The sequence below is a fragment of the Leptonotus elevatus genome, chromosome 2, assembly GCF_054856555.1.
Source record: "Leptonotus elevatus isolate MCC_2025b chromosome 2, RoL_Lele_1.0, whole genome shotgun sequence".
In the NCBI taxonomy this organism is placed as follows: domain Eukaryota; kingdom Metazoa; phylum Chordata; class Actinopteri; order Syngnathiformes; family Syngnathidae; genus Leptonotus; species Leptonotus elevatus.
The window spans coordinates 21,670,729-21,689,293 of NC_141240.1; the positions used below are offsets into that span (position 1 = coordinate 21,670,729).

Here is an 18,565-nt window from a genome sequence, read left to right on the forward strand (position 1 = left end):
CTATGCCATATCTTACCAGCACGTTCTCCTCAATAACAAATTACACACATTCATCAGTCTTTATTTGTCAATAGAACATGCTATTCGGTCTTAGTGTGAGTCCATCAAAGAATTTTAAAAGCAAAGATGCTTTAAATCCACTGCATCCTTGCGGTTTACCAGTAGAGGTAACTGTAACTGAAGCTTCGAGTAATGAACCTATTTTCAAAACATTTGGTTCAGTGCTTCACAAAAGCTTCATTTGCCCATCACGAGTTAGGGTTTCAAATAAGGGTTTCAAACTAGGGCTAGGGTTTCATATTAGGGTTTCAAACTATGGCTAGGGTTTCAAATTAGGGTTTCAAACTAGGGCTAGGGTTTCAAATTAGGGTTTAAAACTAGTGCTAGGTTTTCATATTAGGGTTTAAAACTAGGGCTAGGGTTTCAAATTAGGGTTTCAAACTAGAGCTAGGGTTTCAAATTAGGTTTTAAAACTAGTGCGAGGGTTTCATATAAGGGTTTAAAACTAGGGCTAGGGTCAAATATTACAGTTACAAACTAGGGCTAGGGTTTCAAATTAGGGTTTCAAACTAGTGCTAGGTTTTCATATTAGGGTTTAAAACTAGGGCTAGGGTTTCAAATTAGGGTTTCAAACTAGTGCTAGGTTTTCATATTAGGGTTTAAAACTAGGGCTAGGGTTTCAAATTAGGGTTTAAAACTAGTGCTAGGTTTTCATATTAGGGTTTAAAACTAGGGCTAGGGTTTTAAATTAGGGTTTAAAACTAGGGCTAGGGTTTCATATTAGGGTTTCAAACTAGGGCTAGGGTTTCAAATTAGGTTTTAAAACTAGTGCGAGGGTTTCATATAAGGGTTTAAAACTAGGGCTAGGGTCAAATATTACAGTTACAAACTAGGGCTAGGGTTTCAAATAAGGGTTTTGAAGTAGTGCTAGGATTCAAAATTAGGGTTTCAAACTAGGGCTAGGGTTTCAGATTAGGGTTTAAAACTAGTGCTAGGGTTTCATATTAGGGTTTAAAACTAGGGCTAGGGTCATATATTACAGTTACAAACAAGGGCTAGGGCTTCAAATAAGGGTTTTGAAGTAGTGCTAGGATTCAAAATTAGGGTTTCAAACTAGGGCTAGGGTTTTGTTGGAAATCATTTCCTTGATTTCTGCGTGTTCAAATAAATTCAAAGTTGAAATCTGTGAACAAGTTTGCCAGCTTTATTTCAGATTCTGAAAGTCATCTGTAGTACTGCTCAATCATCGCAGCTCACCCACAGATGTGTCGTTTTCAAAGTTCATGCATGCATATATAGAAAAAATGGTTCCCTCCCCCTGTCATTTCTTTTGGCCCCTTCTCAGCATGTGATATTTCCTGTCACCCCAATTCTACACCCCCCCCTCTTATCTCTTCCTCCAGGATGTGGGCCACTTGGTCCCCCTTCTCCCTCTACCAGGCCCCCCCCCCCCCCCCCCCCCCCCCTTTGATCTTGTCCTGTCAGCAGAGTGAGATACAATCTGCCAAACTCCTATTGAGTTCTTTCAGTCCTTAACAAACATGAGGTATACAATTGGCTTCCTAGATAAACTATTGACCTCGGGAGAGCTGGCTCCAGAGATTCCCGCATACCTGCTGTGTGGATTCCGACACCTCACTTCCTTAGGGGGAAAACAGACCACATTCTACCACAGTTGTATTGATCTAACTAAAATCAAAAACACTTTAAAGAATATATATGTAAAACAGAAAAACAATGTTAATAATTCTATCAGTTTCAAATTAGGGTTTAAAACTAGTGCAGGTTTTAAAACCTAATTTGAAACCCTAGCCCTAGTTTGAAACCCTAATATGAAACCCTAGCCCAAGTTTGAAACCCTAACCCCAGTGTGTAACCATAATTTGTAAACCTAGCCCAAGTTTGAAACCATAATTTGAAACCCTAACCCTAGTTTGTAACCCTAATTTGAAACCCTAGCCCTAGTTTTAAACCCTAATATGAAAACCTAGCACTAGATTCAAAACCTAATTTGAAACCCTAGCCCTAGTTTGAAACCCTAACCCTAGTTTGTAACCATAATTTGAAACCCAAGCCCTAGTTTTAAACCCAAATATGAAACCCTAGCCCGAGTTTGAAACCCTAACCCTAGTTTGTAACCATAATTTGAAACCCAAGCCCTAGTTTTAAACCTTAATATGAAAACTTAGCCCTAGTTTTAAACCCTAATATGAAAACCTAGCACTAGTTTTAAACCCTAATTTGAAACCCTAGCCCTAGTTTTAAACCCTAATATGAAAACCTAGCACTAGTTTTAAACCCTAATTTGAAACCCTAGCCCTAGTTTGAAACCCTAATATAAAACCCTAGCCCTAGTTTGAAACCCTAACCCTCGTTTGTAACCATAATTTGAAACCCTAGCACTAGTTTTAAACCCTAAATTGAAACCCTAGCCCTAGTTTGTAACTGTAATATTTAACCCTAGCCCTAGTTTGAAACCCTAACCCTAGTTTGTAACCATAATTTGAAACCCTAGCCCTAGTTTGAAACCCTAACCCTAGTTTGTAACCATAATTTTAAACCTTAGCCCTAGTTTTAAACCCTAATATGAAAACCTAGCACTAGTTTAAAACCCTAATTTGAAACCCTAACCCTAGTTTGAAACGCTAATTTGAAACCCTAGCCCTAGTTTGAAACGCTAATTTGAAACCCTAGCCCTAGTTTTAAACCCTAATTTGAAACACTAGCCCAAGTTTGAAACCCTATTTTGAAACCCTAACCCTAGTTTGTAACCCTAATTTGAAACCCTAGCCCTAGTTTTAAACCCTAATTTGAAACCCTAACCCTAGTTTGTAATCCTTATTTGAAACCCTAGCCCTAGTTTTAAACCCTAATTTGAAACCCTAGCACTAGTTTTAAACCCTAGTTTTAAACCCTAGCCCTAGTTTTAAACCCTAATATGAAAACCTAGCCCTAGTTTGAAACCCTAACCCTAGTTTGTAACCATAATTTGAAACCCTAGCCCTAGTTTGAAACCCTAACCCTAGTTTGTAACCATAATTTTAAACCTTAGCCCTAGTTTTAAACCCTAATATGAAAACCTAGCACTAGTTTTAAACCCTAATTTGAAACCCTAGCCCTAGTTTGAAACGCTAATTTGAAACCCTAGCCCTAGTTTGAAACGCTAATTTGAAACCCTAGCCCTAGTTTTAAACCCTAATTTGAAACCCTAGCCCTAGTTTGAAACCCTAATATGAAACCCTAGCCCTAGTTTTAAACCCTAATTTGAAACCCTAATTTGAAACCCTAGCACTAGTTTGAAACCCTAATTTGAAACCCTTACCCTAGTTTGTAACCCTAATTTGAAACCCTAGCCCTAGTTTGAAACTCTAATTTGAAACCCTAGCACTAGTTTGAAACCCTAATTTGAAACCCTAGCCCTTGTTTGAAACCCTAATATGAAACCCTAGACCTAGTTTGAAACCCTAACCCTAGTTTGCAACAATAATTTGAAACCCTAGCCCTAGTTTTAAACCCTAATATGAAACCCTAGCCCTTGTTTGAAACCCTAATATGAAACCCTAGCCCTAGTTTGAAACCCTAACCCTCGTTTGTAACCATAATTTGAAACCCTAGCACTAGTTTTAAACCCTAAATTGAAACCCTAGCCCTAGTTTGTAACTGTAATATTTAACCCTAGCCCTAGTTTGAAACCCTAACCCTAGTTTGTAACCATAATTTGAAACCCTAGCCCTAGTTTGAAACCCTAACCCTAGTTTGTAACCATAATTTTAAACCTTAGCCCTAGTTTTAAACCCTAATATGAAAACCTAGCACTAGTTTAAAACCCTAATTTGAAACCCTAACCCTAGTTTGAAACGCTAATTTGAAACCCTAGCCCTAGTTTGAAACGCTAATTTGAAACCCTAGCCCTAGTTTTAAACCCTAATTTGAAACACTAGCCCAAGTTTGAAACCCTATTTTGAAACCCTAACCCTAGTTTGTAACCCTAATTTGAAACCCTAGCCCTAGTTTTAAACCCTAATTTGAAACCCTAACCCTAGTTTGTAATCCTTATTTGAAACCCTAGCCCTAGTTTTAAATCCTAATTTGAAACCCTAGCACTAGTTTTAAACCCTAGTTTTAAACCCTAGCCCTAGTTTTAAACCCTAATATGAAAACCTAGCCCTAGTTTGAAACCCTAACCCTAGTTTGTAACCATAATTTGAAACCCTAGCCCTAGTTTGAAACCCTAACCCTAGTTTGTAACCATAATTTTAAACCTTAGCCCTAGTTTTAAACCCTAATATGAAAACCTAGCACTAGTTTTAAACCCTAATTTGAAACCCTAGCCCTAGTTTGAAACGCTAATTTGAAACCCTAGCCCTAGTTTGAAACGCTAATTTGAAACCCTAGCCCTAGTTTTAAACCCTAATTTGAAACCCTAGCCCTAGTTTGAAACCCTAATATGAAACCCTAGCCCTAGTTTTAAACCCTAATTTGAAACCCTAATTTGAAACCCTAGCACTAGTTTGAAACCCTAATTTGAAACCCTTACCCTAGTTTGTAACCCTAATTTGAAACCCTAGCCCTAGTTTGAAACCCTAATTTGAAACCCTAGCACTAGTTTGAAACCCTAATTTGAAACCCTAGCCCTTGTTTGAAACCCTAATATGAAACCCTAGACCTAGTTTGAAACCCTAACCCTAGTTTGTAACCATAATTTGAAACCCTAGCCCTAGTTTGAAACCCTAACCCTAGTTTTAAACCCTAATTTGAAACCCCAGCCCTAGTTTGAAACCCTAATATGAAACCCTAGCCCAAGTTTTAAACCCTAATTTGAAACCCTAGCCCTAGTTTTAAACCCTAATTTGAAACCCTAGCCCTAGTTTGAAACCCTAATATGAAACCCTAGCCCTAGTTTTAAACCCTAATTTGAAACCCTAGCCCTAGTTTGAAACCCTATTTTGAAACCCTAACCCGAGTTTGTAACCCTAATTTGAAACCCTAGCCCTAGTTTTAAACCCTAATTTGAAACACTAACCCTAGTTTGTAACCCTAATTTGAAACCCTAGCCCTAGTTTTAAACCCTTATTTGAAACCCTAGCCCTAGTTTGTAACTGTAATATGTAACCCAAGCCCTAGTTTTAAAACCTAATTTGAAACCCTAGCCCTCGTTTTAAACCCTAATTTGAAACCCTAGCCCTAGTTTGTAACTGTAATATACGACCCTAGCCCTAGTTTTATACCTTAATATGAAAACCTAGCCCTAGTTTTAAACCCTAATATGAAAACCTAGCACTAGTTTTAAACCCTAATTTGAAACCTTAGCCCTAGTTTTAAACCCTAATATGAAAACCTAGCCCGTTTGAAACCCTATTTTAAAACCCTAACCCTTGTTTGTAACCCTAATTTGAAACCCTAGCCCTAGTTTTAAACCCTAATTTGAAACCCTAACCCTAGTTTTAAACCCTAATATGAAAACCTAGCACTAGTTTTAAACCCTAATTTGAAACCCTAGCCCTAGTTTTAAACACTAATATGAAACTCTAGACCGAGTTTGAAACCCTAGTTTGAAACCCTAGCCCTAGTTTGACACCCTAGTTTTGAAACCTAGCACTAATTTTAAAACCTAATTTGAAACCCTAGCCCTAGTTTGAAACCCTAATTTTGAATCCTAGCACTACTTCAAAACCCTTATTTGAAACCGTAGCCCTAGTTTGTAACTGTAATATTTAACCCTTGCCCTAGTTTTAAACCCTTATATAAAAACCTAGCACTAGTTTTAAACCCTAATTTGAAACCCTAGCCCTAGTTTGAAACCCTAATATAAAACCCCAGCAATAGTTTGAAACCCTAACCCTAGTTTGTAACCATAATTTGAAACCCAAGCCCTAGATTTAAACCCTAATTTGAAACCCTAGCCTTAGTTTGTAACTGTAATATATGACCCAAGCCCTAGTTTTAAACCCTGATATGAAAACCTAGCCCTAGTTTTAAACCCTAATATGAAAACCTAGCACTAGTTTTAAACGCTAATTTGAAACCCTAGCCCTAGTTTTAAACCCTAATATGAAAACCTAGCCCTAGTATAAACCCTAATATGAAAACCTAGCACTAGTTTTAAACCCTAATTTGAAACCCTAGCCCTAGTTTTAAACCGTAATATGAAAACCTAGCACTAGTTTTAAACCCTAATTTGAAACCCTAGCCCTAGTTTGAAACCCTAATATGAAACCTTAGCCCTAGTTTGAAACGCTGATTTGAAACCCTAGACCTTGTTTAAAACCCTAATTTGAAACACTAGCCCAAGTTTGAGACCTTATTTTGAAACCCTAACCCTAGTTTGTAACCCAAATTTGAAACCCTAGCCCTAGTTTTAAACCCTAATTTGAAACCCTAGCACTAGTTTTAAACCCTAATTTGAAATCCTAGCCCTAGTTTTAAACCGTAATTTGAAACCCTAGCCCTAGTTTTAAACCCTAATTTGAAACCCTAACCCTAGTTTGAAACCCTAATATGAAAACTTAGCAATAGTTTTAAACCCTAATTTGAAACCCTAGCCCTAGTTTGAAACCCTAATATGAAAACCTAGCACTAGTTTTAAACCCTTATTTGAAAACCTAACACTAGTTTTAAACCCTAATTTGAAACCCTAGCCCTAGTTTGAAACGCTAATTTGAAAACCCTGGACCTTGTTTTAAACCCTAATTTTAAACCCTAGCCCGTTTGAAACCCTATTTTAAAACCCTAACCCTTGCTTGTAACCCTAATTTGAAACCCTAGCCCTAGTTTTAAACCCTAATTTGAAACCCTAACCCTAGTTTGAAACCCTAATATGAAAACCTAGCACTAGTTTTAAAACCTAATTTGAAACCCTAGCCCTAGTTTGAAACCCTAATATGAAACTCTAGACCGAGTTTGAAACCCTAGTTTGAAACCCTAGCCCTAGTTTGACACCCTAGTTTTGAACCCTAGCACTAATTTTAAAACCTAATTTGAAAACCTAGCCCTAGTTTGAAACCCTAATTTTGAATCCTAGCACTACTTCAAAACCCTTATTTGAAACCCTAGCACTAGTTTTAAAACCTAATTTGAAACCCTAGCCTGAGTTTGAAACCCTAAAATGAAACCCTAGCCCTAGTTTGAAACCCTAATTTTGAATCCTAGCACTACTTCAAAACCCTTATGAAACCGTAGCCCTAGTTTGTAACTGTAATATTTAACCCTTGCCCTAGTTTTAAACCCTAATATGAAACCCTAGGCCTAGTTTGAAACCCTAATTTTGAATCCTAGCACTACTTCAAAACCCTTATTTGAAACCCGAGCCCTAGTTTGTAATTGTAATATTTAACCCTTGCCCTAGTTTGAAACCCTAATATGAAACCCTAGGCCTAGTTTTAAAACCTAATTTGAAACCCTAGCCCTAGTTTTAAACCCTAATATGAAACCCAAGACCGAGTTTGAAACCCTAATATGAAACCCTAGCACTAGTTTTAAAACCTAATTTGAAACCCTAGCCCTAGTTTTAAATCCTAATATGAAACCCAAGACCGAGTTTGAAACCCTAATATGAAACCCTAGCCCTAGTTTGAAACCCTAATTTTGAATCCTAGCACTACTTCAAAACCCTTATTTGAAACCCGAGCCCTAGTTTGTAATTGTAATTTTTAACCCTTGCCCTAGTTTGAAACCCTAATATGAAACCCTAGGCCTAGTTTGAAACCCTAATTTAAAACCTTAACCCTAGTTTGTAACCCTATTTTGAAACCCTAGCCCTAGTTTTAAACCCTAATTTGAAACCCTAGCACTAGTTTGAAAACCTAATTTGAAAACCTAGCCCTAGTTTTAAACCCTAATATGAAAACCTAGCACTAGTTTTAAACCCTAATTTGAAACCGTAGCCCTAGTTTGAAACCCTAATATGAAACCCTAGCCCTAGTTTGAAACCCTAACCCTAGTTTGTAACCATAATTTTGAATCCTAGCACTACTTCAAAACCCTTATTTGAAACCCTAGCCCTAGTTTTAAACCCTAATTTGAAACCCTAGCCCTAGTTTGAAACCCTAATATGAAACCTTAGCCCTAGTTTGAAACGCTAATTTGAAACCCTAGACCTTGTTTTAAACCCTAATTTGAAACACTAGCCCAAGTTTGAAACCTTATATTGAAACCCTAACCCTAGTTTGTAACCCTAATTTGAAACCCTAGCCCTAGTTTTAAACCCTAATTTGAAACCCTAGCACTAGTTTTAAATCCTAATTTGAAACCCTAGCCCTAGTTTTAAACCCTAATATGAAAACCTAGCAATAGTTTTAATCCCTAATTTGAAACCCTAGCCCTAGTTTTAAACCCTAATTTCAAACCCTAGCCCTAGTTTGAAACCCTAATATGAAACCTTAGCCCTAGTTTGAAACGCTAATTTGAAACCCTATACCTTGTTTTAAACCCTAATTTGAAACCCTAGCCATAGTTTTAAACCCTAATATGAAAACCTAGCAATAGTTTTAAACCCTAATTTGAAACCCTAGCCCTAGTTTTAAACCCTAATATGAAACTCTAGCCATAGTTTGAAACCCTAATTTAAAACCCTAGCCCTAGTTTTAAACCCTAATATGAAACCCTAGACCGAGTTTGAAACCCTAATATGAAACCCTAGCCCTAGTTTGAAACCCTAGTTTGAAACCCTAGCCCTAGTTTGTAACCATAATTTAAAACCCTAGCCCTAGTTTTAAAACATAATATGAAACCCTAGTCCTAGTTTTAAATCCTAATGTGAAACTCTAGACCTAGTTTAAAACCCTAATTTTGAACCATAGCCTACTTCAAAACCCTTATCTGAAACCCTAGTCCAAGTTTGTAACTGTAATATATGACCATTGCTTTAGTTTTAAGTCCTTATATGAAACCCTAAAACTAGATTTAAACCCTAATTTGAAACCCGAGCCCTAGTTTGAATTCCTAGTTTTGAACCCTAGCCCTCATTTGAAACCCAAATTTGAAACCCCAGCCCAAGTTTTAAACCCTTATATAAAACCCTAGCCCTAGTTTGAAACCTTAATTTGAAACCCTAACCCTAGTTTGTAACCCTAATTTGAAACCCTAGCCCTAGTTTTAAATCCTAATTTGAAACCCTAGCACTAGTTTGAAACCCTAATTTGAAACCTTAGCCCTATTTTTAAACCCTAATATGAAAACCTAACACTATTTTTAAACCCTAATTTGAAACCCTAACCCTAGTTTGAAACAATAATATGAAACCCTAACCCGAGTTTGTAACCATAATTTGAAACCCTAGCCCTAGTTTAAAACCCTTATATGAAGCTACAGTAGCAGAGTGGCGCAGCGGAAGCGTGCTGGGCCCATAACCCAGAGGTCAATGGATCAAAACCATCCTCTGCTATCTCGACCTGGTTGTTTAGTAGCACAATCCTCAGTCTAGGATGTTGTTGAACTTCTACAAAGTAGTTCTATTGAAGGTTAATCATGTGAAGTTAAAAATTGTCTACTCATTGGCTGTGGCGGAGGGATTTGACCCCTTCTTCAATTCATTTACTTCACTTTGGAAATGTGGGCCATCTTTCACCATTCTTAGTCTGATTTCTCTGTGTTGTCACTGATTAAGTAGTCAGTCCCGCTTAGTGTGAAAGGCAAAAATACTGAAATTTCGGGAATGGTGGTAAGAGGACAAAACACAAACAGTAAATCAAATTCCTATACTTTGCTACAAACAAAATTGTAAGGAAGAACTGGCAGTGGTGGGATTTGAACCAACGACACCTGAGAGACTGGAACCTTAATCTAGCGACTTTGACCGCTCTGCCACACTACCTGCAAATTGCTTTTAGTAAAAATATCAGATTTCCACAAGAACATCCAGGTTATTGGTGTCCAACAAAACCTTGCGCATAAAGTAATGACCTCTGTTTTGATCAGAGGTAAATTATCTTCAACGCAACCAGAAACGTCCATTGGCAAATGGTTGTGGACCTCATGCTTGCTAACCTAAATCCAGCGCCTTTAACCAATAGGCCACACTACCTTAGAGGCCATCAACAGAAATGACATTTTTGGGCACTTGAAGTCATGTTGAGGTCTGAGACGCATTTTTGGTGGACAAATGGGTTGCCACACCAAAATCCAGGTTCATGCTGTCCTGCCTCGCCTTGTGCATAACATAATGAAGCCTGCTCTGATCCATGGCCAAATGCCAGACCTAATTCTTCTTCAGCAACAAGAGTGTACAGGCCAACAAGTACTAGTGGTGCAGCGGAAGCGCGCTGGGCCAATAACCCAGAGGTCGATGGATCGAAACCATCCTCTGCTATCTCGACCTTGTTGTTTAGTAGCTCAATCCTCAGTCTATGATGTTGTTGAACTTCTACCAAGTAGTTCTTTTGAAGGTTAATCATGTGAAGTTAAAAATTGTCTACTCATTGGCTGTGGGCGAGGGATTTGACCCCTTCTTCAATTCATTTACTTCACTTTGGAAATTTGGGCCATCTTTCACCATTCTTAGTCTGATTTCTCTGTGTTGTCACTGATTAAGTAGTCAGTCCCGCTTAGTGTGAAAGGCAAAAATACTGAAATTTCGGGAATGGTGGTAAGAGGACAAAACACAAACAGAAAATCAAATTCCTATACTTTGCTACAAACAAAACTGAAAGGAAGAACTGGCAGTGGTGGGATTTGAACCCACGCCTCCTGAGAGACTGGAGTCTTAATCTAGCGACTTTGACCGCTCTGCCACACTACCTGCAAATTGCTTTTAGTAAAAATATCAGATTTCCACAAGAACATCCAGGTTAGTGGTGTCCAACCGAACCTTGCGCATAAGATAATGACGACTGCTTGAATCAGAGGTAAATTATCTTCAAGCCAACCAGAAACATCCAATGGCAAATGGTAGTGGACCTCATGCTTGCTAACCTAAATCCAGCGCCTTCAACCAATCAGCCATACTACCTTAGAGGCCATTAACAGAAATGAAATTTGTGGGCAATTTAAGTCATGTCGCGGTCTGAGACGCATTTTTGGTGGACAAATAGGTTTCCACATCAACATCCAGGTTCATGCTGTCCTGCCTCGCCTTGTGCATAACGTAATGAAGCCTGCTCTGATCCATGGCCAAATGCCAGACCTAATTCTTCTTCAGCAACAAGAGAGTACAGGCCAACAAGTACGACTACAGTAGCAGAGTGGCGCAGCGGAAGCGTGCTGGGCCCATAACCCAGAGGTCGATGGATTGAAACCATCCTCTGCTATCTTGACCTGGTTATTTAGTAGCACAATCCTAAGTCTAGGATGTTGTTGAATTTCTACCAAGTAGTTATTTTGAAGGTTAATCATGTGAAGTTAAAAATTGTCTACTCATTGGCTGTGACCGAGGGATTTGACCCCTTCTTCAATTCATTTACTTCACTTTGGAAATTTGGGCCATCTTTCACCATTCTTAGTCTGATTTCTCTGTGTTGTCACTGATTAAGTTGTCAGTCCCGCTTAGTGTGAAATGCAAAAATACTGAAATTTCGGGAATGGTGGTAAGAGGTCAAAACACAAACAGAAAATCTAATTCCTATACTTTGCTACAAACAAAACTGTAAGGAAGAACTGGCAGTGGAGGGATTTGAACCCACGCCTTCTGAGAGACTGGAGCCTAAATCCAGCGCCTTCAACGAATAGGCCACACTACCTTAGACGCCATTAACAGAAAGGAAAACTTTGGGCAATTTAAGTAATGTTGCGTTTTGAGGTGCAGACTTGGCGGGCAAATAGGTTTCCAGACCAAAATCTAGTTTCATGCTGTCCTGCCTAGCCTTGTGCATAAGGTAATGACGCCTGCTTGGATCAGAGGTAAATTATCTTCAAGGCAACCAGAAACGTCCAATGGCAAACAGTTGTGGACCTCATGCTTGTTAGCATAGTAAAATAAGCATATTGTCTAAAGTCATCCACAGAAATTGTAGGATACTACTTAGATTGTCACAGAACTGGCAGTGGTGGGATTTGAACCCACGCCTCCTAAGAGACTGGAGCCTAAATCCAGCGCCTTCGACCACTCGGCCACACTACCTTAGAAACCATTAACAGAAAGGAACATTTTGGGCAATTTAAGTAATGTTGCGTTTTGAGGTGCAGACTTGGCGGGCAAATAGGTTTCCAGACCAAAATCTAGTTTCATGCTTTTCTGCCTAGCCTTGTGCATAACGTAATGAAGCCTGCTCTGATCCATGGCGAAATGTCAGACCTAATTCGTCTTCAGCTACAAGAGAGTACAGGCCAACAAGTACGACTACAGTAGCAGAGTGGTGCAGCGGAAGCGTCCTTTGCCCATAACCCAGAGGTCGGTGGATTGAAACCATCCTCTGCTATCTTGACCTGGTTATTTAGTATTACAATCCTAAGTCTAAGACCTTGTTGAACTTCTACCAAGTAGTTATTTTGAAGGTTAATCATGTGAAGTTAAAAATTGTCTACTCATTGGCTCTGGCCGAGGGTAATGACCCCTTCTTCAATTAATTTACTTCACTTTGGAAAATTGGGCCATCTTTCACCATTCTTAGTCTGATTTCTCTGTGTTGTCACTGATTAAGTAGTCAGTCCCGCTTAGTGTGAAAGGCAAAAATACTGAAATTTCGGGAATGGTGGTAAGAGGACAAAACACAAACAGAAAATCTAATTCCTATACTTTGCTACAAACAAAACTGTAAGGAAGAACTGGCAGTGTTGGGATTTGAACCCACGCCTCCTGAGAGACTGGAGCCTTAATCCAGCGCCTTTGACCGCTCGGCCACACTACCTGCAAAGCTGTGTTTAGCATAAATATAAGGTTTCCTCAAAAACATCCAGGTTAGTAGTGTCCAACAAAACCTTGCGCATAAGGTAATGACGCCTGCTTGGATAAGAGGTAAATTATCTTCAAGCCAACCAGAAACGTCCAATGGCAAACAGTTGTGGACCTCATGCTTGTTAGCATAGTAAAATAAGCATATTGTCTAAAGTCATCCACAGAAAAAGTAGGATACTACTTCGATTGTCACGGAACTGGCAGTGGTGGGATTTGAACCCACGCCTCCTAAGAGACTGGAGCCTAAATCCAGCGCCTTCGACCACTCGGCCACACTACCTTAGAAGCCATTTACAGAAAGGAACATTTTGGGCAATTTAAGTAATGTTGCGTTTTGAGGTGCAAACTTGGCGGGCAAATAGGTTTCCAGACCAAAATCTAGTTTCATGCTTTTCTGCCTAGCCTTGTGCATAACGTAATGAAGCCTGCTCTGATCCATGGCGAAATGTCAGACCTAATTCTTCTTTAGCTACAAGAGAGTACAGGCAAACAAGTATCACTACTGTAGCAGAGTGGCGCAGCGGAAGCGTGCTGGGCCCATAACCCAGAGATTGATGGATTGAAACCAACCTCTGCTATCTTCACTTGGTTATTTAGTAGCACAATCCTAAATCTAAGATGTTGTTGAACTTCTACGAAGTAGTTATTTTGAAGGTTAATCATGTGAAGTTAAAAATTGTCTACTCATTGGCTCTGGCCGAGGGATATGACCCCTTCTTCAATTAATTTACTTCACTTTGGAAAATTGGGCCATCTTTCACCATTCTTAGTCTGATTTCTCTGTGTTGTCACTGATTAAGTAGTCAGTCCCGCTTAGTGTGAAAGGCAAAAATACTGAAATTTCGGGAATGGTGGTAAGAGGTCAAAACACAAACAGAAAATCAAATTCCTATACTTTGCTACAAACAAAACTGTAAGGAAGAACTGGCAGTGGAGGGATTTGAACCCACGCCTTCTGAGAGACTGGAGCCTAAATCCAGCGCCTTCAACGAATAGGCCACACTACCTTAGACGCCATTAACAGAAAGGAAAACTTTGGGCAATTTAAGTAATGTTGCGTTTTGAGGTGCAGACTTGGCGGGCAAATAGGTTTCCAGACCAAAATCTAGTTTCATGCTGTCCTGCCTAGCCTTGTGCATAAGGTAATGACGCCTGCTTGGATCAGAGGTAAATTATCTTCAAGGCAACCAGAAACGTCCAATGGCAAACAGTTGTGGACCTCATGCTTGTTAGCATAGTAAAATAAGCATATTGTCTAAAGTCATCCACAGAAATTGTAGGATACTACTTAGATTGTCACAGAACTGGCAGTGGTGGGATTTGAACCCACGCCTCCTAAGAGACTGGAGCCTAAATCCAGCGCCTTCGACCACTCGGCCACACTACCTTAGAAACCATTAACAGAAAGGAACATTTTGGGCAATTTAAGTAATGTTGCGTTTTGAGGTGCAGACTTGGCGGGCAAATAGGTTTCCAGACCAAAATCTAGTTTCATGCTTTTCTGCCTAGCCTTGTGCATAACGTAATGAAGCCTGCTCTGATCCATGGCGAAATGTCAGACCTAATTCGTCTTCAGCTACAAGAGAGTACAGGCCAACAAGTACGACTACAGTAGCAGAGTGGTGCAGCGGAAGCGTCCTTTGCCCATAACCCAGAGGTCGGTGGATTGAAACCATCCTCTGCTATCTTGACCTGGTTATTTAGTATTACAATCCTAAGTCTAAGACCTTGTTGAACTTCTACCAAGTAGTTATTTTGAAGGTTAATCATGTGAAGTTAAAAATTGTCTACTCATTGGCTCTGGCCGAGGGTAATGACCCCTTCTTCAATTAATTTACTTCACTTTGGAAAATTGGGCCATCTTTCACCATTCTTAGTCTGATTTCTCTGTGTTGTCACTGATTAAGTAGTCAGTCCCGCTTAGTGTGAAAGGCAAAAATACTGAAATTTCGGGAATGGTGGTAAGAGGACAAAACACAAACAGAAAATCTAATTCCTATACTTTGCTACAAACAAAACTGTAAGGAAGAACTGGCAGTGTTGGGATTTGAACCCACGCCTCCTGAGAGACTGGAGCCTTAATCCAGCGCCTTTGACCGCTCGGCCACACTACCTGCAAAGCTGTGTTTAGCATAAATATAAGGTTTCCTCAAAAACATCCAGGTTAGTAGTGTCCAACAAAACCTTGCGCATAAGGTAATGACGCCTGCTTGGATAAGAGGTAAATTATCTTCAAGCCAACCAGAAACGTCCAATGGCAAACAGTTGTGGACCTCATGCTTGTTAGCATAGTAAAATAAGCATATTGTCTAAAGTCATCCACAGAAAAAGTAGGATACTACTTCGATTGTCACGGAACTGGCAGTGGTGGGATTTGAACCCACGCCTCCTAAGAGACTGGAGCCTAAATCCAGCGCCTTCGACCACTCGGCCACACTACCTTAGAAGCCATTTACAGAAAGGAACATTTTGGGCAATTTAAGTAATGTTGCGTTTTGAGGTGCAAACTTGGCGGGCAAATAGGTTTCCAGACCAAAATCTAGTTTCATGCTTTTCTGCCTAGCCTTGTGCATAACGTAATGAAGCCTGCTCTGATCCATGGCGAAATGTCAGACCTAATTCTTCTTTAGCTACAAGAGAGTACAGGCAAACAAGTATCACTACTGTAGCAGAGTGGCGCAGCGGAAGCGTGCTGGGCCCATAACCCAGAGATTGATGGATTGAAACCAACCTCTGCTATCTTCACTTGGTTATTTAGTAGCACAATCCTAAATCTAAGATGTTGTTGAACTTCTACGAAGTAGTTATTTTGAAGGTTAATCATGTGAAGTTAAAAATTGTCTACTCATTGGCTCTGGCCGAGGGATATGACCCCTTCTTCAATTAATTTACTTCACTTTGGAAAATTGGGCCATCTTTCACCATTCTTAGTCTGATTTCTCTGTGTTGTCACTGATTAAGTAGTCAGTCCCGCTTAGTGTGAAAGGCAAAAATACTGAAATTTCGGGAATGGTGGTAAGAGGTCAAAACACAAACAGAAAATCAAATTCCTATACTTTGCTACAAACAAAACTGTAAGGAAGAACTGGCAGTGGAGGGATTTGAACCCACACCTCCTGAGAGACTGGAGCTTAAATCCAGCGCCTTCAACGAATAGGCCACACTACCTTAGACGCCATTAACAGAAAGGAAAACTTTGGGCAATTTAAGTAATGTTGCGTTTTGAGTTGCAGACTTGGCGGGCAAATAGGTTTCCAGACCAAAATCCAGGTTCATGCTGTCCTGCCTAGCCTTGTGCATAACGTAATGAAGCCTGCTCTGATCCATGGCGAAATGTCAGACTTAATTCGTCTTCAGCTACAAGAGAGTACAGGCCAACAAATACGACTACAGTAGCAGAGTGGCGCAGCGGAAGCGTGCTGGTCCCATAACCCAGAGGTCGATGGATTGAAACCAACCTCTGCTATCTTCACTTGGTTATTTAGTAGCACAATCCTAAATCTAAGATGTTGTTGAACTTCTACGAAGTAGTTATTTTGAAGGTTAATCATGTGAAGTTAAAAATTGTCTACTCATTGGCTCTGGCCGAGGGATATGACCCCTTCTTCAATTAATTTACTTCACTTTGGAAAATTGGGCCATCTTTCACCATTCTTAGTCTGATTTCTCTGTGTTGTCACTGATTAAGTAGTCAGTCCCGCTTAGTGTGAAAGGCAAAAATACTGAAATTTCGGGAATGGTGGTAAGAGGTCAAAACACAAACAGAAAATCAAATTCCTATACTTTGCTACAAACAAAACTGTAAGGAAGAACTGGCAGTGGAGGGATTTGAACCCACACCTCCTGAGAGACTGGAGCTTAAATCCAGCGCCTTCAACAAATAGGCCACACTACCTTAGACGCCATTAACAGAAAGGAAAACTTTGGGCAATTTAAGTAATGTTGCGTTTTGAGTTGCAGACTTGGCGGGCAAATAGGTTTCCAGACCAAAATCCAGGTTCATGCTGTCCTGCCTAGCCTTGTGCATAACGTAATGAAGCCTGCTCTGATCCATGGCGAAATGTCAGACTTAATTCGTCTTCAGCTACAAGAGAGTACAGGCCAACAAATACGACTACAGTAGCAGAGTGGCGCAGCGGAAGCGTGCTGGTCCCATAACCCAGAGGTCGATGGATCAAAACCATCCTCTGCTATCTTGACCTGGTTATTTAGTAGCACAATCCTAAGTCTAGGATGTTGTTGAATTTCTACCAAGTAGTTATTTTGAAGGTTAATCATGTGAAGTTAAAAATTGTCTACTCATTGGCTGTGGCCGAGGGATTTGACCCCTTCTTCAATTCATTTACTTCACTTTGAAAATTTGGGCCATCTTTCACCATTCTTAGTCTGATTTCTCTGTGTTGTCACTGATTAAATAGTCAGTCCCGCTTAGTGTGAAAGGCAAAAATACAGAAATTTTCGGGAATGGTGGTAAGAGGACAAAGCACAAACAGTAAATCAAATTCCTATACTTTGCTACAAACAAAACTGTAAGGAAAAACTGGCAGTGGTGGGATTTGAACCCACGCCACCTGAGGTACTGGAACCTTAATTCAGCGACTTTGACCGCTCTGCCACACTACCTGCAAATTATTTTTTGGAAAAATATCAGATTTCCATAAGAACATCCAGGTTAGTGGTGTCCAACCGAACCTTGCGCATAAGGTAATGACGACTGCTTGGATCAGAGGTAAATTATCTTCAAACCAACCAGAAACGTCCAATGGCAAATGGTTGTGGACCTCATACTTGCTAACCTAAATCCAGCGCCTTCAACCAATCAGCCACACTACCTTAAAGGCCATCAACAGAAATTAAATTTGTGGGCAATTTAAGTCATGTCGCGGTCTGAGACGCATTTTTGGTGGACAAATAGGTTTCCACATCAACATCCAGGTTCATGCTGTCCTGCCTAGCCTTGTGCATAACGTAATGAAGCCTGCTCTGATACTTGGCGAAATGTCAGACCTAATTCTTCTTCAGCAACAAGAGAGTACAAGCCAACAAGTGCCACTACAGTAGCAGAGTGGCGCAGCGGAAGCGTGCTGGGCCCATAACCCAGAGGTCGATGGATCGAAACCGTCCTCTGCTATCTTCACCTAGTTATTTAGTAGCTCAATCCTAAGTCTAAGACCTTGTTGAACTTCTACCAAGTAGTTCTTTTGAAGGTTAATCATGTGAAGTTAAAAATTGTCTACTCATTGGCTAAGGCCGAGGGAATTGACCCCTTCTTCAATTCATTTACTTCACTTTGGAAAATTGGGCCATCTTTCACCATTCTTAGTCTGATTTCTCTGTGTTGTCACTCATTAAGTAGTCAGTCCGGCTTAGTGTGAAAGGCAAAAATACTGAAATTTCGGGAATGGTGGTAAGAGGACAAAACACAAACAGAAAATCAAATTCCTATACTTTGCTACAAACAAAACTGTAAGGATGAACTGGCAGTGGTGGGATTTGAACCCACGCCTCCTGAGAAACTGGAGCCTTAATCCAGCGCCTTTGACCGCTCGGCCACACTACCTGCAAATCTGTGTTTAGCATATAATATCAGGTTTCCTCAAGAACATCCAGGTTAGTGGTGTCCAACAAAACCTTGCGCATAAGGTAATGACGCCTGCTTGGATCAGAGGTAAATTATCTTCAAGCCAACCAGAAACGTCCAATGGCAAACAGTTGTGGACCTCATGCTTGTTAGCATAG

The 18,565-nt window shown here is 40.0% G+C and overlaps 7 non-coding genes across 7 annotated transcripts; all 7 read right to left on the reverse strand.

Moving 5' to 3' along the window:
* Nucleotides 1-11,970: 11,970 nt before the first annotated feature.
* trnal-uag (transfer RNA leucine (anticodon UAG)) lies at nucleotides 11,971-12,052 on the reverse strand. The gene has a single exon. It is a non-coding gene; the product is annotated as a tRNA-Leu (tRNA).
* A 645-nt stretch (nucleotides 12,053-12,697) lies between these two features.
* trnal-aag (transfer RNA leucine (anticodon AAG)) lies at nucleotides 12,698-12,779 on the reverse strand. Its single transcript has one exon. It is a non-coding gene; the product is annotated as a tRNA-Leu (tRNA).
* A 245-nt stretch (nucleotides 12,780-13,024) lies between these two features.
* Nucleotides 13,025-13,106, reverse strand: trnal-uag (transfer RNA leucine (anticodon UAG)). The gene has a single exon. It is a non-coding gene; the product is annotated as a tRNA-Leu (tRNA).
* Nucleotides 13,107-14,131: 1,025 nt separating this feature from the next.
* On the reverse strand, nucleotides 14,132-14,213 carry trnal-uag (transfer RNA leucine (anticodon UAG)). The gene has a single exon. It is a non-coding gene; the product is annotated as a tRNA-Leu (tRNA).
* Nucleotides 14,214-14,858: 645 nt separating this feature from the next.
* Nucleotides 14,859-14,940, reverse strand: trnal-aag (transfer RNA leucine (anticodon AAG)). Its single transcript has one exon. It is a non-coding gene; the product is annotated as a tRNA-Leu (tRNA).
* Nucleotides 14,941-15,185: 245 nt separating this feature from the next.
* Nucleotides 15,186-15,267, reverse strand: trnal-uag (transfer RNA leucine (anticodon UAG)). The gene has a single exon. It is a non-coding gene; the product is annotated as a tRNA-Leu (tRNA).
* A 3,037-nt stretch (nucleotides 15,268-18,304) lies between these two features.
* Nucleotides 18,305-18,386, reverse strand: trnal-aag (transfer RNA leucine (anticodon AAG)). Its single transcript has one exon. It is a non-coding gene; the product is annotated as a tRNA-Leu (tRNA).
* Nucleotides 18,387-18,565: the final 179 nt, after the last annotated feature.